Here is a 24152-nt window from a genome sequence, read left to right as displayed (position 1 = left end):
CTTACTTTTATTAAGTATATAGAAACTTCAGAATGTTGTATTCTTTTAAGAATATTACCATGAGATGCTTTATCTAACAGTTTTGTCAGTGGTCAAATACTTTTGATTGCCTCTATGTTCTTTTTTTTTTTTTAAATCTTTTTTTTTTTTCAACGTTTATTTATTTTTGGGACAGAGAGAGACAGAGCATGAACGGGGGAGGGGCAGAGAGAGAGGGAGACACAGAATCGGAAACAGGCTCCAGGCTCTGAGCCATCAGCCCAGAGCCCGACGCGGGGCTCGAACTCCCGGACCGCGAGATCGTGACCTGGCTGAAGTCGGACGCTTAACCGACTGCGCCACCCAGGCGCCCCTGCCTCTATGTTCTTAATGCGTTTTATGAATCAAACAATATTTTTAGCAGTAATCTTTGTAAATAGTCAAAATTAATCTTGATTATAGTTTTAGTTAAAGAAAAAGCTAGTTTTGTACTAAATTGTGCATTTTTCTTTTGGGTCTCAAAAACTTTTTTTGTGGAGATTGTGTAGTTATTTTCATTACTGAAATACACTTGATAATTAAGTAAAGACAAGACCTACAGTTTTTACATTGAAGCTTGTGGAGATTATAGAAAGGACGAGTTCTTCATGGCCTCTTTCAGAGTTTATTTGCTTTTACTTTACATGATTTACACATTGCCAGCAATAGAAAGGCAAAACTTTTAGAGGCAAACACAATGACAGCAGTGAGAAGTAAAAATAGCATGACAGAAAGTTAAGAGATGAGAGAATTACAAAAAACAGACATGAGAACTAAAGAATATTTCATTTGGCTTTTAGTTACAATTCTATGCCTTAGTAGACCGAATCATTACTATTTCATAGCACAGTGTTGTTAGTTGATGTGCTCGTAATAGTGACCTAAGACAAAGTTAAATTGCTTTTTATATTTTTCGAACTGTAGGTCATGACCCCTTCATAAAGTAAAATCACTCTAGTGGGTCATGACAAGCATTTTTAGAAAAATGAAAAAGAGTAGAAGATACTAGAATGCATTGCATCGTTAACTTCTGTTTGAGTTAACGTATATATACTGTATTACAATGTACAATGTAATACTTTGTTGATGTCACTGATTAGAGACATTGAGATACAGTAAAAGGATTGAGGAAGGGTTTTGTAGTTATATCTAAGCTGGGGTTGCCAGAATTAGCAAATAAAAATATAGGATGCTCAGCTGAACTTGTATCAACAGTGACTAATACTGAAGTATAGTGTGTCCCACATTGCATGGGACAAAATTATTCATTTATCTGAAATTCAGATTTAATGGGGCATCCTTTATTTAATCTGGTAACTTCAGTCTAGGGTAGAATCAGGGCTTACCCCTTGGTAACTAAAATTTAAGCTCTGTGTGGGCAGAAACTTGATTTTGTTTGCTACTGTGTACCAATCTTCTGGAGCGGTGCTCGGCTGTAGGTGAGGTGTTTGAATGATTGGGGCAAGTCACTCACTCTTGTGCTCTGTTTCTTTATTAAAAGGGGAAAAGAGTACCTTAAAAAGTGAGATTACTAAATTTCTGTTACATTCCATTCTTGGTACATAGTAAACTCTTAGTATGTTTGTTTGTTTGTTTGTTTGTTTTGAGAGAGGTGGGTGGGGGACAGGGGCAGAGAGGGAGAGAGAATCCCAAGCAGGCTCTGCACTGAATGCAAAGCCTGATTCAGGGCTTGAACTCAAGAACTGTGAGATCATGACCTGAACCAGAGTTGGCTGCTCAACCAGCTGAGCCTCCCAGACACCCCCCCCCCTTTTTTTTTTTTTTTTTTTTAGAAAGATTGTAGGGGGAGGGAAAGACAGAGGGCACAGGGAGAGAGAATCTTAAGCAGGCTCCTTGCCTGGTGCAGAGCCCCACATGGGGCTTGATCTTACGACCCTGGAATAATCATGACCTGAGCAGAAGTCAAGAGTCAAACACTCAACTGACTGAGCCACCCAGGTGCTCAGGTCTCAGTTGTTTAGAATCATACAGGTTTGGAGTTGGAAGTGGCCCTGGTGGATTTTTAGTTCTCATTCTTCTTTACATGTGAGGAAACTAAGGCCACAGAGCTTATTTGCTAGAGTTCTCCCATCATTGGCTGCATGGCTGGCTTTAGAATCTTGTTCCCTTTTCTTTCTAATATAATCTATTTTTTTTTAATTTCTTTTTAAGTTTTTATTTAAATTGCAGTTAGTTAACATGCAGTGTTAGTTTCAGGTGTACAAATAGTGGTACTAATAAGATTTCTTAAGACTTGTTTTCAAAATTTGGTATTTATTCAGTAATGTAAGAAAAGATCCATCTATCCAGAAAAAAATCATTGTCTAAGTTTTTCAGTTAGCAAAGCTTTTACTCTACTTTTGTTCTTTTTTGTTTTGTTTCATATGTTTCAAATGAAAGTGTCTCTTCAGTCCTTTTATTTTTTTTCTTCAGTCCTTTTTTTTTAGTTTATTTATTTTGAGAAAGAGTCTCAGAGAGAATGAGTGAGGGAGAGGCAGAGAGAGGGAGAGACCGAATTGCAAGCTGGCTCTACATCACCAGTGCATAGCCATGTGGGGCTCAAACCCACAAACCATGAGTTCATGGCCTGAGCCGAGATCAAGAGTCAGACTTTTAACCACTGAGCCACCCAGGTGCCCCTTTTCAGTCCTTTTATTCATTTATTTATTTACTTATTTTATTATTTTAAAGAAAACTTTAATGTTTATTTTTGAGAGAGAGAGAGACAGACAGACAGAGAGTGCAAGCAGGGGAGGGCAGAGAGAGATGGAGACACAGAATCTGAAGCAGGCTCCGGGCTCTGAGCTGTGCTGACAGCTCAGAGCCTGACGCGGGGCTCGAACTCACAAACTGTGAGATTATGACTTGAGCCGAAGTCGGGTGCTTATGTGACTGAACCACCCAGGCACCCCTCTTCAGTCCTTTTTTTTTTTTTTTTTTTTTTTTAATTAACTTTTTTTTTTATTTTTTAAAATTTACATCCATATTAGTATATAGTAAAGCAATGATTTCAGGAGTAGATTCCTTAAGGCTCCTTACCCATTTAGCCCATCCCCCCTCCCACAACCCCTCCAGCAACCCTCAGTTTGTTCTCCATATTTATGAATCTCTTTTGTCCCCCTCCCTGTTTTTGTATTATTTTTGTTTCCCTCTTGAGTCCTTTTAAATGAAGTTCCTCTGTAGTGTTTCTACCAGTCATTCCTTTCCTTTCTTCTGTGACTATCCTGTTCCGATCCTTATCCTACATGGCAAGTAGGTTTCACTTTGTATGCCAATTCTGATTGATTAGAGTGTTATGTAGAGCATTCTGAGATTTCATTTACTCTTGGGGAAGAAATATGGATAGAGGAGGAGGTGAGGTGAGTCTTTATATCATGGGCGCCAGAGGGTGTCTACTCACTGTAGCTTAGCAAGCAAGCATCCCAGTTGGTCTATGTCCAGACACTTCATCCATATCCACGGCCCTAAGACTCTTCCCCAAACATTTTCATTATGTTCCATTTCTACTGAGAAACTTTTAGCGGCTCTCATTATTAGCTGAATCAAATCCAGACTATTTGGCCTGATAGCCAGGTCCCTTTACAGATTGTGTACACTGTATTTATTCTCCAGGTAAAGCAGATTATGCCAGTGTAGTCCTCTTCATCCTCTTAAACATAGTCTTTAATGGCTCAGCCCAGATCTTCTCTTGTAGTGTCTCACTGTATGTACCTTGGGAAAATGTGGTTCCTCCTGTGCTGATGTAGCTTTTTTGGCAGGTGTCATTCCTGTGGTATTGAACACACAGGGCCTTGTATTTAAGTGTAGCAACTCCTCCCCTCACAAACTTTCTCCTTAGAATGGACTCAGATAAGAGCAAAGCTACTTCCTAGAACAAAAGTGAGGTGTTTTGGTTTTTTTTCCTGGTTGTTTATGTTCATTTCATAGTCCACCATCCCTGTTATTTGTAAATTTTCTGTGTTTACTGTGTTTAAACTTAGTTTATTATTCCTAAAGCTGTCATTTTCATTCAACAAGTGCAGCAGCAGTGAGTATTGACAGTGCCGGTCGGAAGAACACATTTAACTATGGTGGAAATGAGAGATTGGGGCACTGGCTGCCCTAGTCAGAAGAGCATGTGACTCTTGACTTCAGGGCGGTGAGTTCAAGCCCCACAATTGGGTGACAGATTTCTTAAAATTGAAAAAGATGAGAGATGAAAAAAATAGAGTATTAGGAAAATGATGGGTTGGGACAGGATGGGTTATTCTGAAGGAGAGAGAACAAAAAGTACCACGTCTAGTCAGTAATAATCCACCAAAGATAAAGAGAATTAATAGATGAAATGGAAAAACCTGGAAGTTCGCAGCTAATGGTGCTAATTTGGGAGAAGGCTAACATAGTGACGGTGCTACTGCTGGAACCCCAGTCAAGACTTGCAGATAGTGCCCCCGACACACAGTCCTTGCATGTAGGGTCTGGGCTGCCTCCCATGGTATCGGAGAAGTCTCTTCAGAGAAAGTTATCTTTTGGGAAATGATGCCTAGTGGAATGTTCATATGTGGTCCTCCTGTCCAGACACATGGATAATACACAAGAAACTTAAAAAAATTTGTTGTTCAGTGCACTGTGATTTAGTTCAGATTGCTAGACAGGATTTAGTTAATCCTTATTGTGGTAGATTTAGTTAATCCTTGTTGTGGTAGATTATATTTTTAATTAGATATATTAAAATATGATTTACATAAAGTTCCCCCTTTTTAGCGTATAGCTCTTGAGTTTTGACAAACTTAAAGTCTTGGAGCCACCACCATAATTATACTATCACTCCATAAAGTTTCCTTGTGCCTTTTATCAGTCATTCCCCTTCCTCTAACCCTGGCAATTACTGATCTTTTTCCTGTCATCATAGTTTTATCTTTTCTAGAATGTCATACAGATGGATCCATACAGAATACAAGCGTTTTGTGATTGGCTTCTCTCACCTTGACCATAACGCTTTGAGATTCTTTTGTGTTACTGCGTGTAATAGTACTTTCTTCCCCATAGTGTGTGTGTGTGTGTGTGTGTGTGTGTGTGTGTGTGTGTGTGTGTGTGTTTTATTTTATATTTGAGAGAGAGCACGAACAGGGGAGGGGCAGAGAGGGAGATGCAGAATCCTAAGCAGGCTCCAGACTTGGAGTGGTCAGCACAGAGCCCGACGCAGGTCTCCAACTCTCAAACTGCGAGATCTTGACCTGAGCAGAAGTCAGATGCTCCACCCACTGAGCCACCCAGGCGCCCCTCTTTCCCAGAGTTTTGTTCATCAGGTGTTGGACAAGTTGCAGTTTTTGGCTATTATGAATAAAGCTGCTATGAATATTTGTGTACAGATTTTGTGTGGTCATAGTGATTTCATTTTTCTTGGTTAAATACATAGAATTGGGATTGCTGAGTTGTATGACAATTTAGTTTTAAAAGTAATTGGCAAACTGTTTGTTAAAATGTCTGTCCTATTTTTCCCCTCAGCTGTGTATAGGATTTTTATTAATTGCTCTAATTCTTGGCAATACTTGGTATGTTAATCTTTAATTTCAGCCATTCTAGTGGCTGTGTATTGGTATTTCATTGTGGTTTGAACTTACATTTCCTTGATACCTAATGATATTGAACTTCTTTTCCTGTGCTTGTTCGCCATTTATATATCCTCTTGGGTGAAAAGAAACTATTTGTGATCTCACTTGTTTGGAAGTAAAAGTTTCTGTATTTGCATTGCCTTCTAGGTTTATTTTAGAGCATCTTGAGGACAGAGACAAGTCCCTAGTATAACTTAACAAGCATAGTAAGTGATAAATTGTGTATTGACTGTATGAGCCTTGGTTTCATTGTTAAGCAGATGAGTTTGCTGTCAAGGAAACATTGTCACTTTATAAAGGAACATGACATTTGTTTTATAGGCATACCAAAGTTAAACTATTCTTTTGAGTATTTCCTGTTTGTCAGGTTCTGGGGATACAGTAGAGAACAAGCCAGATGAAGCCTCTTCCTTCCTGGAGTAGGGGAGACAAGGCAGAAAGTTCAAACTGCTCTCTCATAATATGTTTGAGTTGCTGATGCTTGCTTCTATCTTATAAAATATTGGAAAGCAGTCTTTTAGATAAGGAGAAGAAAACATACTGGTTTCATCAGAAGATAGGCCCTCTTTGGGTGCCTGGGCGCTTAAGCGTCTGACTTAGACTCAGGTCATGATCTTGCAGTTTGGGAGTTCAAGCCCCGAATCAGCCTCTGTGCTGACAGCTTGGATCCTGGAGCCTGGTTAGGATTCCTGTGTCTCCCTCTCTCTCCGCCCTTCCCTGATTCGCGCGCTCTCTCTCTCTTTCTCAAAAAATAAACATTAAAAAAAATTGAAAGAGAAGATAGGCCCTCTTATCTATACTTTTTTAGTAATCTAGTTTGTTTGTTTATTTTATTTTGGAGAGAGTGTGAACTGAGGAGAGGGGCAGAGGGAGAGAGAGCATCTTATGCAAGCTCCACACTCAGTGCAGAGCCCAACGTGGGGCTCCATTCCACAATACTGGGATCATGACCTGAGTGGAAATCGGGTTGGATGCTCAACCCACTGAGCCACCCAGGTTCCCCAGTATTTTTTTTTTTTTTTTTTTAGTTAAGTAAGCTCTACACCCAACGTAGGGCTTGAACTCAAAACCCTGAGATCAAGAGTTGCAGGCTTAACCAACTGAGCCAGCTAGGTGCCCTGAGTAGTCTAGTATGTTGCTGTTTACTCCTTGTAATGCTTTAGGGGTAGCCACTGGCTAGCCACAGAAATCAGTAGGTTTGAGAATCCTTGTTGTCTAAGCTTGTGAAAGCTGATTAGGGTCATAAAGGAAAGAGGGGGAAAAGTTACTAGTGGAACTCACCTTGAGCTTCCTTTTCTGCTAGGGCATATTCATTTAGTATAAGTATAAATAAGTAAAGTATATGTATTTTTTTCTTACTTGATTATCACGCAGTCCTGTTAGGTAATCTGTTGCCTTGTCACGTTTTACCTGTGTGGAAACTGAGGCCCAGAGAAGCTAAGTAAGTACGTGTTTAAATTTACTCAGCTAAAAGGGAACAACGATGGAATGACTTAATATTGTTGTAATTAGGATCTCTGAAAAGGTATGCAAGTGAGAACAGAAGAAAACTGGTAATGGATTTAAGGAATGTTAAAATTAGTTTCTTACTTTGATTTATCAGGAATTTGAGTCATTAGCTTGCAGTTCAGAGGCTCCTTAGGATGAACAATGGGGAAGAAAATGAGAATTTGCATTTGTGACAGAATTTAGTTATTCAGGCTGTAAATGTTATAGGAAGTCTGCATATTTTTAACCCAGTCTAAAAGGTCAGAGAATAAATAAGAGCTTCTGTTTATTAAACCTTTTTTCCTATATAAAATACATTAGGAGAAAACTAGCATTTCTGAGCCAAGTGGTGAGTAGTAGCCATTTTTCTGAAAAAAGTTTAGGTATCTGTGATGTGGAAACAGTTTATGGCAAACTTTCTATTTATAAAATGATAGTTCCCATTTATTCTGTACCTATTAGATTTCAGACACTGTGCCTAATACATTACGTGTATATATATATCCTTTATTTGTTTTTACTTTTTTTTTTTTTTTTTGCTTTAGAGAGAGTGCGAGAGAACGCGTGAGTGGGGGGAGAGGGGCAAAAGGAGACAGTGAGAGAATCCTAAGCAGGCTCCACTCTCAGTGCAGAGCCCAACATGGGGCTTGATCCCACGACCTTGGGATCATGACCTGAGCTGAAATCAAGAGTCAGATGCTTAACCGACTGAGCCACCCAGCCGCCCCAAAGCTTTAACTTTTAGTAACTGTGCTCCCCTGCTTCTAGTATAGCTCTATGACAGAACTGATAAAAATCAATGAAAACCATTTGGTTATAATTGTTAGCCATAAAATGGCTTCAGTTATCCAGACCTTAGCCCTGGCAGTTCTCTTTATTTGTAAATGAGTCTGGATCCAAAATCTGTGATTTTTTTTTTTTTTCTTCAAAGTTTGGAAATAATGTTATAAATGGTGGTTAGTATTCTGCACCTGCCTATTTTATCAGATTGTCGATTGTAACCCATAATTAATTTGAACTAAGCAGTATCGTACTATATCATGGGTTGAGAAGGTGTTTGTGGCTTGATCTAAGAACCCAAACACCACTTAACGTTTCTATATGAAAATAAGAGTGTAGAACCCAGTTCTCCACTCTCTCTTGGTCTTGTTAGAGGCTCCATAGCCCTGGGGCTATAGGACACACTGAATAAGACTTCAGCACACATTAGTCTTTCAGAAAGGACTAATAGTTGAGGAAATGGTTGCTATCCTCTTTGACTTTAGGGAAATTGAAATTCTTGGTTCAGTTATTTGCATGGGCCAGTCATGTTAGACGATCATAACATTTTATTTTTAATTACTGCAACACATTACTTTTTGCCCACCAGTTTAATCTAGCCTACCTTTTGCTGTTAGACTTAAACTCTTCTTTGGTTGTTCAAAAATCACCCTGCTCCCAAGCCCAAGGTCCTCTTCACCTTCAAGGCTTTCCATGATCTATCCTAGGGGTTAGCAAACTTTTTCTTTAAAGAGCCAGATAATCAAAGCTTTGCATGCCATATACAGTCTTTTTGGCATATACATGCACATACACACACACACACACACACACACACACACACACACAGGCCCTTTAAAAATGTAAAAATCATTCTTAGCTCTGGGCCATTTAAAAACAGGACATTTGCCGGGCAGCTTATAAAGCCTCTTTTTATCTTTTTGATCCTGTTTTCCATCAGCTCTTCAAAGCATGGTCCATTTAAATCAGTATGGTCTCCTTCTCATCACCTCTGCAGGTACCAAGCTCAGCCTTCATTTCCTGCCTGCTCTTCCATCATTTTTCTGCTTTTCCACACCCTCATACTTCTCCTCATTGTCATCCTTAGATCCTCTGAGATCTAGCCCAGGTCTTCCATTGAAACATATTCTCACTTATTTTTCTTTTTATTAATTCTTGTAGAACTTAGCTTGTCCCATATATTAGTTTTCTTAATTGAGAACTTATTCCATGTTTTTCTGTAGTTAACTGCAAGAATAAAGATTGACATTTTCCCTCAAACTATTTTATGGAGAATGCCTGAAATTACTATTTTCTTTACACAAACCAGTATTCCTTCTGTTTGGCATCCTGTTCCCTTCCCACAAATTTGAATTTTAGAATTGGAAGCTTGTGTTTCAGATCATCATGACTCATCCTCTTTGTTTCACACAAGAGCAGAAACTTTAAATGACATGTCCAAAGTCATACAACAATTTGTTTAGCACACCACCTCCTTACTTTGTGACATAAGGCAGGGTATTTTATTTGTGGTTGAGTTTCTTCCTCTGTGAAATGGGGATGATGGGAATTAAATGAATTATGTATGTAAAATGCTTAAATAAATGCCTGGCATATAGTAAGTGTTTGTAACTTTTAACTGTTATAGCATGTTTGGAAATCAGTAGAAACTGCATGAGCAAGGTAAGGTTGCAAAGTGCTTGTTGGTAGGTTTGAGGTAGTGCTGGATGAGTGGATGCTCTTCAGCATTTTGTTGAGCTTGTGTATGTATACTGTTCATTAATTCAGTGTAAGTTTGAAGCTGTGAGACTAGAACAGTTAAAAGATGAACAAGGAGCACCTGCGTGGCTCAGAATGTTAAGTGTCCAACCCTTGGTTTCCGCTCAGGTCATGATCTCGTGGTTCGTGGGATCAAGCCCTGCTTCAGGCTCTGTGTTGACAATGTGGAACCTGCTTGGGATTCTCTCTGTTCCTCCCTCCTGTGTGTGTGTGTGTGTGTGTGTGTGTGTCTCAAAATAAACATTAAAAAAAATTAAAAAGATAAACAATTGTTGAATCACTGTTACATTTCTGAAACTAACACTGTTAACTAGCTGAAATTAGAATAAAAAACTTAAGATGAATGAAACCTCTCTGCTTCCAGGTTATTCGGTAGAGTAGGAAGGGCAGGCATGCAGAGTGTAAACTGGTAGCACTGAGAAGGGAGGGAATGACTGCCTTGGGTGGGTGGTGAAGAAAAAAACCTTGAAAAAGACCCAGGGTGTTGAGATGGATCTTGAGGAATGGTGAGTAGTTTTCAGTGAGGCCATGGAAGAGAAGAGGAAGTTCTAGGATAGGAAGTTTGTGCTAAAGCAGAAGATGGTATAAACATGGTGTGTGTAGAAAGATATGATTTACAGTGTGGTGGAAGAAATGGAGGGGTGGTACTTGCTGAAAGCAGAGAGACTGATTTGGAAGCCCTTGTAGTTAGAGAAGAAATGAAGTGAGTTTGAAATAAATACAAATGAGGGGCGCCTGGGTGGCTCAGTCGGTTAAGTGTCCAACTCCAGCTCAGGTCATGGTCTCGCGGTTCATGGGTTCAAGCCCCGTGTCGGACTCTGTGCTGACGGCTCAGAACCTGGAGCCTGCTTCGGATTCTGTATCTCCCTCTCTCACTGTCCTCCGCCCCCCCGCACACCCTCTGTTTCTCTCTGTCTCTGAAAGGTGAATAAATGTTAAAAAAAAATTTTTTTTTAAATACAAATGAGAAATTTTTTAATAGAGAGTTTTAACATATATAAAAATAGAACATAGCTGTCCTACATAGCTGTCACTTAGCTTTAGCAGTTATCAGTAAATGGCTTACCTTTTTTCACCTGTAGTTCCCTTTTCCTCATTATCACTTGTTGTCTTTGAAAGGGGATTAAAGTTGTTTTGAGGCCCTGGGAAAGATTAATGACCAATGGCTAAAACATTGGGACAGAGACTTCATTGAGTTCACTACATGGAAACACTTCTGATGCAATGGAGGGGATGAATGCTTTCGAAGATTCATAGGGCCAGTGTCTGAAGAAGCTCAAGGAGAGGATTGCAGCTGGTGGCTACTCTCCACATGGCTATTTAAATTTATTTATTTATTTATTTAAAATTAGAATTAAAAAGAAATTTTTTTTTTAATGTTTGTATTTATTTTTGAGACAGAGAAAGAGTGTGAGCAGGGGACGGGCAGAGATAGAGGGAGACACAGAATCTGAAGCTGGCTCCTGGCCCTGAGCTGTCAGCACAGAGCCCGATGCGGGGCTCGAACTCACAGACCGTGAGATCATGACCTGAGCTGAAGTCGGACACTTAACTGACTGAGCTGCCCAGGCTATTTAAATTTAAATTTAAGTTAATTAAAATAAAAATTCAGTCCTCAGTCACACTAGCCATATTTCACGTGCTCAGCCGTCACGTGTACTTAATGGCTACCATGTTAGGCAGCACAGATATAGAATTTTTTTTTTTTATCATTATAGAAAGTTTTGTTGAACAGCACTGGACTTGAGTCCTAAAATTCCTTTTTATCTGAGTCTCTTGGTGGGTGTAGCTCATATCTCAATGTGCCTGGCTTTATGTTATGGCCATGTCCCTTATCCCTTCCTCTTAAGTAAAACTTTATATGAAGAGGTTTTTTTTTTACAAGTTTAATTTGTGTTGTAATATAAGGAAAATTAATGTGTTAGCTAACAATGATCAAGCATTTATTTAGTATGCCAGGCATTGTTCTTAAGCCAGGCTGTCCTTATGAATAGCACTGAATTTTTTATAGCCTTATGTGAAGATGCTGTTTTTTTTTTTCTTTTCTTGTTTTTAAAGGTACTGACTTTAGGGGCACCTGGGTGGCTCAGTTGGTTAACGTCCGACTTCAGGTCATGATCTCAAGGTCTGTGAGTTCTATCTAGCCCCACGTCGGGCTCTGTGCTGTCAGTTCAGAGCCTGGAGCCTGCTTCAGATTCTGTGTCTCCCTCTCTCTCTGCCCCTCCCCTGCTCATGCTCTGTCTCTGTCAAAAAATGAATAAATGTTAAAAAAAAAAAATGTTTAAAGGTACTAACTTTATCACCATTTTATAATGTTGAAATTGAGACACAATGAGCTGAAGTTACGAGGTTAAGGTCACAGAGCTAGGAAGTGATAGGGTCAGAGTAGGGTCTTAGGTTATTTATTTGTATATATTTTGACGAGCAGGTTGTAGAGAAATTAGTTCTTATGGGGATGGTAGTTGTTTTGAAACAGTGGTTCTAGATGATTATATGACTGGATTAATCTGGCAGTTGTGTGAATTTAGAGTTGCTGGTCCACCTTAGTTTGCTAAAAAGAAAAAAAAACCCTAGCTTTAGTGTTTGGGTTTGTCATGGCCTACCCCCTACTGCCGCCTTGACTCATTTTTTCAGTGTGGATATCATTATTCAATAAGTATTAGTTAATAGAGTTTCCCTTTCTAGTAAAAAAAATTGAAATGGTTAGAAGAAAATGACTCACCTAAGTGAGTTAACTGTAAGAGCTGGAATTACATTTCTAGTTTTTAGTTGTCCTTTCTCCTGACAACTGTAGTTTTTTTGTACTATATAAACAAATCGAATTAGTTGGTATTTGTCATAATTCACATAAGTTGTACTGTATATTTAATATACTTAATTTATTCAACAATTTATAATATTTACTGTATGCCAGCCTCTGTTAAGCCCTGGGCACACAGTGGTGAAGGAGACAGAAGTGTTTGCCCCCATGGAATTTATATTCTGGGAGTGGGAAGTGGACAGAAACAGAAAGTAAGTTGGTTGAACACATAATAGAATTTCGGATATTAAGTGCTATCATTCATTAAATATTACTAAAGTATGAAAACGGTGATACAATAATGGTTGGGGAGCGACTTTTGATAATATGGTCAGGACAGGCTTTTCTGAGGATGGAACATTTAAATCGAAATCTAAATAATAAGCAGTTGGCTGTGTCAGTATCTGAGAAGAGTATTATTACACCTTTACTGGAAAGGGGTTAGCAGATATGTCTTTCTTACTGTGCCAAAGAATATTAGTTACATCCAAACAACTAGTCAGGTTCTAGAAATCTGTATCAATGAAATACTTGGATTGTATAAGTTACCCAGGCCTGTTGAAAGTTATAGAAACTAGTAAATGACATCTATAGATAGTGTTGAAGAATAGTAATGAAAGCAAGAATGATAAAAAATGAAGAAATAAAAAGTTCTATAATTATGTTGTGGAGGGCACTACCAATAGAAATTGCATATTCCTCCCCCACCCCCAGGATTTTGAAACAATAAGGGAAGAAATTTTATTCTAGCTAGATTATTTAATGTGTTTCAATTATCAGGAGTGTTCTTGGGTTGTTTGTATATATATTTTACTTATTCAAGTGGTGAATGAAACAGATAAAATATACATATGAAAATAGCACATTTTAAACTTTGTCCTAGAATAACCTCTAAAGTGTAAGTTGCCTGAAGGCAAGGCTGTGTTCATCTGGCTCATTCAACAGATATTTGTTAAATATAAAGTTAAAAAAACTACAATTTTTGAGTGCTTCCTCTGTGCTAGAGTGTTTATTTTACACCTTTAATGAAGTTTAATTGGCATAAAATGAGTCCCACATTGTAAAATGTACAATGTAATAAGTTTTGACCAAATGAGAGTGTGTCTGTGTGTGTGTACATTTTTCATATTCTCTTACTTGATCCTCCACAACCCTGTGACTTGACTTATTTCCGTTTTACAGATAAGAAAACTGGGGACCAAAGTGATTAAGTAACCTTCCTGGGGTCACTGTAAGTGGCTGACCTGGGATTTGAAACCGAGTTGTCTGAAAAGTAGAGTAGACCTTTGGGTTTTGGTATGCCCTCTGTTTTTAAGCACTGCACTCTAAAGTCCTAGTGCTTTTGGTTTCCTGGGTTGGGAATATCTGCGATCTCCTCTCTAATTTATCCATAGTTTCTTCATATTTGTGTGTGTGTGTATATGTGTGTGTGTGTGTGTGTGTGTGTGTGTGTGTGTTTTGCTATTGGTGATGTCCTTTTGCAACAAAAATTTTTTTGATCCCTCCCCCCGCCTTAAGTAAGCTCTAGGCCCAATGTGGGGCTTGAAAACAAAACCCTCTGATCGAGTCACCTGCCCTACTGACTAGTCAGGCACCCCAAATTTCTGATTTTGATCAAGTCCCATTTATTTTTTCGTCTGTTGATTGTGCCTTTAGTGTCATATCTAAGAATCCATTGCCAAATCCAAGGTCTTGAAGATTTACCCCAATTTTTTTTCTTGCAAGAGTTTTAGAGTTTTAGCCTTTACATTTAGGTATTTGATCCATTTTGAATTAATTCTTACATATGTTGTAAGGTAGGAGTCCAACCGCATTCTTTTACATGTGGATATCCAGTTGTCTCAGCTCTGTTGAAAAGACTATTCTTTTCTCAGTAAGTTGTCTTGGTTCTCTTTTCAAAAATCATTTGACTGTAAATGTAAGAGTTTATTTTTGGACTGTTGCTATTTCATTGTTCTTTTATCCTTATGTCAGGAGCATACTATCTTGATTACTGTAGGTTCTCATTTTGAATTCCTGATATATCATTTCTTCTGTAAATATTTCAATATATATATTTCTCTAAGAGAATGAAAGTTTTAAAAACATCACACTTGGGGGCAAGGCACCTGGCTGGCTCAGTCAGTAGAGCTTGTGACTTTTTTTTTAAATTTTTTTCGATGTTACTTTTTTGAGAGAGAGAGAAGGGGAGGGGCAGAGAGAGAGGGAGACACACAATCTGAAGCAGGCTCCAGGCTTCCAGCTGTCAGCACAGAGCCCATTGTGGGGCTTGAACTCAAGAGCTGCGATCATGACCTGAGCCGAAGTCGGACACTTAACCGACTGAGCCACGCAGGCATCCCTTAATTCTTTAGTATTATGTAATGTCTAGTCATTTCAAATTTTTCCAATTGTGTGTCTCTTAAAAAATAATCTGCTTTACTGAAGTATAGTGTACATACAGTAAAATTCACCAATTTTATGTGCAATGTAATGAATTTTTAGCCTCAGATTAATTTTGTTACAATTTACATATAGTAAAATTTAACCTTTTTTAGGTATGTTTTAGGAGTTTCTTTTTGGCTCTGCCTTTAGTTTGGGGAGTGGCAAGTTTAAGGTATAGTTTACATGCAGTAAACTCATCCTATGCAGTGTAAAGTTCTTTGAGTTTTGGCAAATGTATAGTCACGTAATCACTACCACAATTCAGATACCACCCTATAAAGTTCCCTCTGTACTTTTATAATAAATATCCTTTCTTCTCCCTTAGCCCCTGGCAGTCACTGATTTGATTTCTGTATAGATTTGCCTTTCCAGAATGTCATATAAATGGGATTATGGATTATTTTTGTGTCTAGCTTCTTTAATTTATCACAGTGCTTTTGAAATTCATCCATGCTGTGTGTAGCATGTATCAGTAATTTGTAACTTTATTACTGAGTAGTATTCCACTATTCAGGATGCACTACTGCGGTTTATTCATTTATCAGGTAATAGACATTTGGGCTGTTTTCACTTTTTGGCTATTTTGAAGAAACCAGCTCTGAACATTCACCTTCATTACTTTTGAATACGTACCTGGGAGTGGGGTTGTATAAGTCTGTTTGACTTCGTAAGATGTCAAACTGTTTTCCAAAATGGCTGTGCCATTTTCCATTCCCACCAGTGGTGTGTGAGAGTTTCAGCTGCTTGGCCTCCTTGCTAGTTGTTGGTATTATCAGTCTTTAATTTTATCAGCTAAGTCTACTTGCTTAAATGACTGTGTAAGTCTTTTGCCTGCTTATTGAGCTATTTATCTTCTTATTAATAAGTTCTTTGAGTTCTTTGTAATTCTGGGTATAAGGTTATTATCAGACATAACATTTTGCAAATGATACCTTGTCTGTGGGTTGACTTAATTTTCTTTTTTTTTTTAATTTTTAATGTTAATTTATCTTTGAGAGAGACAGAGTACAAGTGGAGGAGAGGTAGAGAGAGAGAGGGACACAAAATCTGAAGCAGGCTCCAGGCTCTGAGCTGTCAGCACAGAGCCCGATGTGGAGCTTGAACTCACAAACTGTGAGATCATGACCTGAGCTGAGGTCTGACGCTTAACCGACTGAGCCACGCAGGCGCCCCGACTTAATTTTCTTAACAGTCTTTCAAAGGACAGAATACTTGAAAATTGGATGAAATTTAATTTGTCAATTTTTTGCTTTTATGGTTTGCATTTTTTCTGTTTGAAAATTTTTGTCTAACCAAAGGTCATAGAGAGTTTCTCCCATATTTTCTGTTAAAAGTTATACTTAACTCTTTTGTGATTAGGTCATTGATACGTTTTGAGTTAGCCTTGCCAAGCTTTTGTTTCTAGTAGCTTTTTGGTAGATTCTCTTAGGATTTTCTGCCTAAATGATCATACTATCTTTATTATTAAAGACAGTTTTCCTTTTCTCTGTCTAGTCTTGCCTTGATATTACCTAAGCTAGAACTTCCAGTTCTAGTGTCTCTTCATTTTATTTATTTATTATTTTTTGTGATGTTTACTTATTTTTGAGAGAGAGAGAGCTCTTGAGCAAGTGAGCCCTAATGGGGGAGGGGCAGAGAGGGAGAGAGACTGAGGATCCAGAGCAGGCTCTGCGCTGACAGCAGAGAGCCCAGTGCAGAACTTGAACTCATGACCCATGAGATCATGACCTGAGCCAAAGTCGGACACTTAACTGACAGAATTACCCAGGCGCCCCCATTTTATTTTTTTATAATTCTAATCAAGATTCTCGTGAGATTCACAAGTTGATATGTCATCCATTTTAATCTACCATTTACCTCTTATTTTATGCTAGGTGCTTTTGATTCAGTAATCAGTACAAAGTCCCTAACTTTGTGGAACTTGCTCATTGTCATCAGAGGCACATTAGTAAAATACTTTGATTTTTCAAAAGGTGGATCAACATCAATTCCATTGTAAAGCTTAAAGATAAATGAGAATAAGAACACTTTGACGTTTCTCAGTTATGTGTACATTAAGCTTCCATGAAGAAAGTATTTAATAAACTGTCAAGAAATTTGTTTTAAAAATTTATTTCTTTTGAGAGAGCACGAGGGAGAGAGAGCTCTGTGCCACCATGGAGCCCAGCTTGGGGGCTGGATCCCATGAACCATGAGGTCAGGACCTGAACCGAAATCAAGAGTTGGATGCTCAACCGACTGAACCATCTAGATGCTCCAAGAAATTTGTTTTAGAAATAATGGCTCATGTAAAACAGCAGTAGACTTTATTTTTAAAATTGTAGTTGTTGACATTGCAGCTACATTTTTTTTTTTTCAGTGCAGAGGTTGGCAAATCTTTCTTGAAATGACTTGGATAGTAATTGTTTTAGACATTATGGGCCATATAACTTCTCTGTTGCATATTCTTGGCTTTTCTTCTTCCCTCCCCTCCCCCTTCCTCCCTTCCTCCCTTCCTCCCTTCCTCCCTTCCTCCCTTCCTCCCTTCCTCCCTTCCTCCCTTCCTCCCTTCCTCCCTTCCTCCCTTCCTCCCTTCCTCCCTTCCTCCCTCTCTCCTTAAAAACCATACTTAACTCAGAATCTCAACAAAAACAGGTTGTGGGCTGTAGTTTGCTGACCATTGATTTACGTAATGATTACTTTGAAATCTTTCTCCATCTTTTTCTTTCTACTTTGGGCACATTTATTCATTAGATATTTATTAAGTGTATATCATATGTGAGCTATGGTTCCTTTTTGCTGATTTTGGTCAGCAGTACAAAGACGTGTAAGATACTATGTGCCAATCTTTGTTGTTTAGGTTTTATTCATCCAGGAGCTTTTGGCCAAGGGCATGAATGAATGGGTGTTGAAACCGAGGAATTTCAGTCTAGAGAGTACTGTGTGTATTTGATTGGGATGTCATATTCCAAGGAAGGTTTCTTGAAAGATGACATTTGAGTTTCAAGGCTGTGTAGGATTGAATTTTTCTATTACAAGACATTGAAGACATTTTGGACGGTAAAGTAGAAGTTAATAAATCATGTAGAGTTCCTAATTTAAAAAAGTGTATAATTTTAGATACATAGAAAAGCTGCAATGATATTACAAATAATTCTATACCCTTCACCTTCATTCTTTATGTAATATTTACTTTTTAATTTTTTCCTCTGTTAAATTAAGATACACATATATAATTTGTTATAAAATTAAAATTATTTTATTAAACGTATGGGAGACATGGTGCTCTTTAGCCCTAAATAATTCAGAGTACATTTCCTAATAACAAGGACATTCTCTTTCAAAACCACAGTACATTTGTCAAAATGAGAAAATTAATGTTGTGTCAGACTGTTATCTATAGACCTTATTCAGATTTCACTCGTTCTGATGTTCTCTACAGCAAAACAGAATACTCTTTTGATGGCCCAGGAACCAATCTGGGATTATATGTTACATTCAGTTGTCATGTCTTTTTGGTTTCCTTTAATCTAAACTAGTTCCTTAATCTTTGTCTTTTATGACTTGATGCTTTTGAAGATTACAGGTTATTTTGTAGAATGTCCCTTAACTGGGGTTTCTCTCTTTCCTCATGATTTAGATTCTGATTGTGCCTTCTTAGCAAGAATACCACAAGATTTGCTGTGTTCTTATTGCATGATTTGGGGCAGGTACATGATGTGCATATTTGTCCCATTGCTGGTACACTGTTAACTTGGATGACTTGGCAAGGAACGGATAGGTTTTCCTTTTTTCTGATTTCTTTAATTTTTTAAGTAATCTCTACCCCCATTGTGGGGCTCAAACTCAACAACTAAGAGTTGTGATCAAGAGTCGCGTGCTCTACTGACTAAGCCAGCCTGGCGCTCTAGATCTGCTAGACTTCTTTACTAGAAAATTATTTTTCACTTTGTCATTAATCAGTATCTTGTGGGGAGTTGCTTTATAACTATATAAATATCCTGTTTCTGTTTTACTAGATTTAGCATCCATTGGTGATTTTTGTGTGAAACAGTTTATTAAGTGGCTACCGAATTGTAACCTTTGAATAACGTCATTCCTTCTACCTTTATTAGTTGGAATTCACTTGTCGGGTTGACAGGATGACAAGGAGATGGGGCTTGAGGTGAAGGAGCAGAGAGCTCAGTGTTAGGATGGCACAGATAATTTCTGTGAGGAGTTCATCTTCATAACCTAGGAGTTATGTGAAAGGGCACAGAGTCCAGATGAATGTCTCTTTCTTCTTCATGATGGATTGACCCTTTTATCATAAAATGTCCCTCTTGGGGCACCTGGGTGGCTCAGTCGGTTAAGCGTCCAACTTTGGCTCAAGTCACGATCCCATGGCTTGTGGGTTTGGGCCCCGCTTCTGGCTCTGTGCTGACAGCTCAGAACATGAAGCCTGCTTCGGATTTTGTGTGTGTGTGTGTGTGTGTCTCTCTCTGCCCCTTCCACACTCCCACTCTGTCTCTCTCAAAAATAAACACTAAAAAAATTTTTTTGAATGTCCCTCTTTCTAGTAACACTTCTGTTTCGTTAGATAATTGTACAGCCACTGCAGCTTTCTTGTATGTGCTGTTCTTACAATATTTCCTTTTCCATCCTTTTCCTTTCAGTCTCTTTGTATCTTTAAATCTAAAATTCCTCTCTTATAGACTGTGTGTGGTTGGATCTTGTTTTTTTATTCACTTAAGCCTGTGTCTGCAGTGATTCTATCAGTCTCCTATGGTAGCCTTTGACTACAAACTCCACTGTTTTTGAGGGCACCCTTTGGCATGAACTTCTCCACGTGCTGTTGCAAATGAATTTCCACTGGGAAGAGAATCTGAGCTTATCTTTTTTTTTTTTTTTTTAAACGTTTGTTTATTTTTGAGAGAAGGAGAGAGAGAGAGAGAGCGCGCGCGCGCGCGCGAAAATGGGGGAGGGGCAGAGGGAGAGGGAGACACAGAATCAGAAGCAGGCTCCAGGTTCTGAGCTGTCAGCACAGAGCCCCACGTGGGGCTCCAACTCATGAACCATGAGATCATGACCTGAGCAGAAGTCAGATGCTTAACCCACTGAGGTGTGGCCCTCCCCCCTTTTTAATTGTGGTAAAATGTACATCGCGTAAAAGTTAACCTTTGTAACCATTTTTATTTTTTTTTTAATTATTATTATTTTTCCCAACGTTTATTTATTTTTGGGACAGAGAAGACAGAGCATGAACGGGGGAGGGGCAGAGAGAGAGGGAGACACAGAATCGGAAACAGGCTCCAGGCTCTGAGCCATCAGCCCAGAGCCTGATGCGGGGCTCGAACCCACGGACCTCGAGATCGTGACCTGGCTGAAGTCGGACGCTTAACCGACTGCGCCACCCAGGCGCCCCTGTAACCATTTTTAAATGTGTAGTTCAGGGGACCGAAGTACCTTCACTTTGTTGTGCTCCCACCTCCTCTATTAAGTTCCAAAATATCCCAGAAGGAATCCCTTTACCCACTAAGCATTTGCTCCCTATCCCAGCCATCCTTAGCTTCTGGTATTCACCAGTCTACTTTTTGTGTCTATGAATTTGACTACACTATATACCTCCTATAAGTAGAGTCATACAGTAGTTGTCCTTTTGTGTATGTGGCTTCTTTTCACTTAGCATGTGTTCATCCTTGTATGTGTCAGAACTTCATTTGTTTTTAAGGCTGAAAAATATTCTATTGTATGGATGTACCACCTTGTGTTTATCATTTGCCAGTGGACATTTGGGTTTTTCCACCTTTTGGCTATTGTAAATAATGCTACTCTGAACATTGAGGTACAAATATCTGTTCAGATCCATGCTTTCAGTTATTTTGGGTATGGATTCAGGAGTGGTATTGCTGGATCATAGGATAATTCTGTTTAATATTTTTTTAATTTTTAATGTTTATTTTTGAGAGAGCATGAGCAGGGAAGGCGCAGAGAGAGAGAGAGAGAGAGAGAGAGAGAGAGAGAGAGAGAGAGATTTTTTGAAGCAGGCTCCAGGCTCTGAGCTATCAGCATAGAGCCTGATGTGGGGCTTGAACTCATGAATGGTGAGATCATGACCTGAGCTGAAGTCGGACGCTTAACTGACTGAGCCACCCAGGTGCCCCAATTCTGTTTAAATTTTGGGGGACTGCCATACTATCTTCCACAGCAGCTATAACATTTTACATTCCCACAGGTAGTACACATGGGTCCAGTTTCTCCACATTTTTCCAACACTTGTGATTTTCTGTCTTTTTTGTAATAGCTTTCATAGTGGGGGTGAAGTGGTAGCTCATTGTGATTTTGATTTGCACCTTTCCTGATGACTAGTGATGTTGAACATCTTTTCATGTGCTTATGGGCTAACTGTATAGCTTCTTTGGAGAAATGTCTATTCAAGTCTTTTGTCCATTTTTGAATTGGGTTGTATGTTTTTTTGTTGTTAATGAATTGTAGTTGTTTATGTATTCTGGATTATCAGATACATGAAATGTACATATCTTACTCTGAAAAGTGGTGTCTTTACTCTGATAACTGATAATCCTTTGCATAAGAGCTTTTAATTTTGATGAAATAATTTTTGGTATTTTTTTTATGTTTATGCATTTTGGTGTCACAGTTAAATCATTGCCAAGTTTAAAGTCACGAAGACTTTTCTCCTGTGTTTTCTTCTAAGAATTTCATAGTGGTAGCTCTTAAATTTACATCTTTGACCCATTTTGGGTTAATTTTTGTGTATGATTTAAGTTGTAAAGTTTCACCATATATGTGAGGATTTATTTCTGGGCTCTCTATTCTATTTCATTGGATTTTATGTTTGTCCTTATGCCAGCACCACACTATTCTGATTACTGTAGCTTTATAGTAAGTGTTGAAATTGAGAAGCTACACTTTGCTTTTGATTTATGTGTCTTTAAATTTATAATAATTTTCTCTCCCTCTACACTGTTTTTTTCTTCTCATGCCATTTATTTGTTGCATAACCCATCTTTTGTTAGGTCAAATTTACCACATTCTGGGGCGCTTGGGTAGCTCATTGGTTAAGCACCTGACTCTTGATTTTGGCTCAGGTCATGATCTCAAGGTTGGTGAGTTCGAGCCCCAGGTGCAGAGCCTGCTTGGGATTCTTTCTCTCCCTCTCTCTCTGCCCCTCCCCTGCTCGCACTCGCAGGCTCTCTCTGTTTCTCTCTCAAATAAATAAACTTAAAAAAAAAAAACCACATTCTGGGTTTAACGGATTTGTAACCTCATGGTATCAGTTAATATATTCTTCTACACCGTTTCCCGTAAACTAGTAGGTCTTGATTAAATCCAGGCTCCAATTGCATCATATCAGAAGGTACTTTTTTTTTTTAACCTAAAGAGATTGTGAAAAACATGCAGAATGATAAAAATGAAGCCCTGCACACCTGTCACCTCGTCTCAACAGTTATTAACTCAAGCCAGTCTTATTTACAACCCCAGCTATTTCCTCCTTCCTGTATTAGTTTGAAGCAATGTAAACTACTGTTACTCTTTAAAATTTCTTTATATTAACTTGGCATTTTGAATCACATATTAACTTGATATTCAATAACTATTGAAAGCATATAATCCTGGATATGATTGTTTTGTGAAATATTCATCTAATCATAGGTATGTTTAGGACTAGAATATGATCTTGGCTTTTTTGAAATTTAGTTTTTGTAACTATATGAAACATTAACTTGCTTTGTTCCAAAATACTAAAGAAAAAATTAAAAGTAAAGCATCTCTAAATGGATCCCAAAAGAAAAAACAAGAATGAATTTAAACTTTTAGCATAAGTTTCAGAGAATGCTCCTATGGTATGCTAACATTTCCCTTGGTTATTCCACCACTGGGTTTGGTCAGTGAAAATCAGTGGTTTCTATACTCTGTACCTCTTGGTATTGCTCTCAGCCCAAGCCCAAGCCCAAGCCCAAGAATGATTTGTTCTACTAAGTAAACCAGGTTGTCAAACAATTGCTCTTTATTAGTCAAAGATGTAATTGTATAATCAATAAAAATATAGAAGTCCCACCTCACAGAAGTCTTTAAATTCTTTTAAATCGCTTTATGGGGATGCAGGTGAATTTATGGGTGCTGAATTGGTGGCATTTATATCTTAACTGTGGCATCTCAGCAACCACTAAGATAAGTTAACCCTAAGCAAGATTTTTAGCCATTTTATATAGCCTTTAATTACAGGCTACAAATAAATAGAAAACCCCAATAAATTCAAATGAAATGAATTTATTTGAAAAAATTTAGAAATTTGATTAGGTTTAATTGTGAAGGTAGTTTATTCCTTGTGACGCAGTTTTAGAGAGGCAGTATAATCTAGAAATGAAAAGCCTGGACTTCGGGTCACCTGGTTACAATACCAGCTCTCCTGCTCATGAACTAGAGGATTTTAGTCAAGATAATTAAGGTTTGGTTTCCTCACCTGTAAAGTGAAGGGTAAGAGATTGCACATAGTGCTTACTATAGGGTCTGGTTTTTGTAGTAAGTATTAGTTACTGTTATTATTAGTTCTCTTCCTTAGACTTTAGTAATTTCTCTCTCGGTGCTATGTGTGAAGCAAAGAGTTACGGAATCAGAATGTTAGAAATGGAAAGAATTTCAGAGGTGTTGTGGTCAGATGTTAATTTGTAGATGAGAGAGAGTGATTGGGTTGGAGAGCAAACCAATCCTGTCCTTGGAGTTCTAAGATCAGTGCTATTTTACTGGGAATTGGCACCATTCATACTGGTAGACTCTTTAGACCTGAATTGTACTTCTCTTTGAATGTTTTAAGTTTGTGGCTTGAGTATCATGGTTATTTTATTAAAATGAGATTCCAGTCCTGTAATTCCAGAGTAACTAATATTTCTGAGGAATATAGAATTTCACTCTATTAATGTTTGTATCATTTCATAAAGGGCCTAATCTTTTCCACTGGAACAAGCCTTAGGTCGTGTTATGCGCTATAACTAAACTCACTTGACAATATTGCCTACCTTACTAGAAATTACTTGACAACTGACTTTGGCGTACGGCATTGTTTCAGAGGTAGGGGGTTGGCAAGGAAAGACACTTGTTACATAGATACTGACAGAGGTACTTATTATTTAGAAAGGAAAGTGCTCTGAATGATTTAACTTATTTTCAAGTGTTTTTCTGCACTTGTAAACATAGTGCCTGTATTTAGAGACCAGGGGGAAAAGATGGGAGGTGACTTTGATGTCAGTCAATATGTCAGTTAAATCAGGAATAGAATTTATATTTTATTCCCAAGTAGTTTTCTCCAACAG

General features: G+C 38.2%; 1 protein-coding gene across 26 annotated transcripts in view; it reads left to right on the top strand.

The window, feature by feature from the left end:
• The window catches only part of ATXN2 (ataxin 2), a 145822-nt gene that overhangs the window by 9194 nt on the left and 112476 nt on the right, over positions 1 to 24152 (top strand). The gene's annotated exons all lie outside the window — the stretch shown is intronic.

This window comes from Felis catus, chromosome D3 (genome assembly GCF_018350175.1).
Source record: "Felis catus isolate Fca126 chromosome D3, F.catus_Fca126_mat1.0, whole genome shotgun sequence".
Taxonomy (NCBI): Eukaryota; Metazoa; Chordata; class Mammalia; order Carnivora; family Felidae; genus Felis; species Felis catus.
This window is presented reverse-complemented; position numbering and strand designations above follow the sequence as displayed.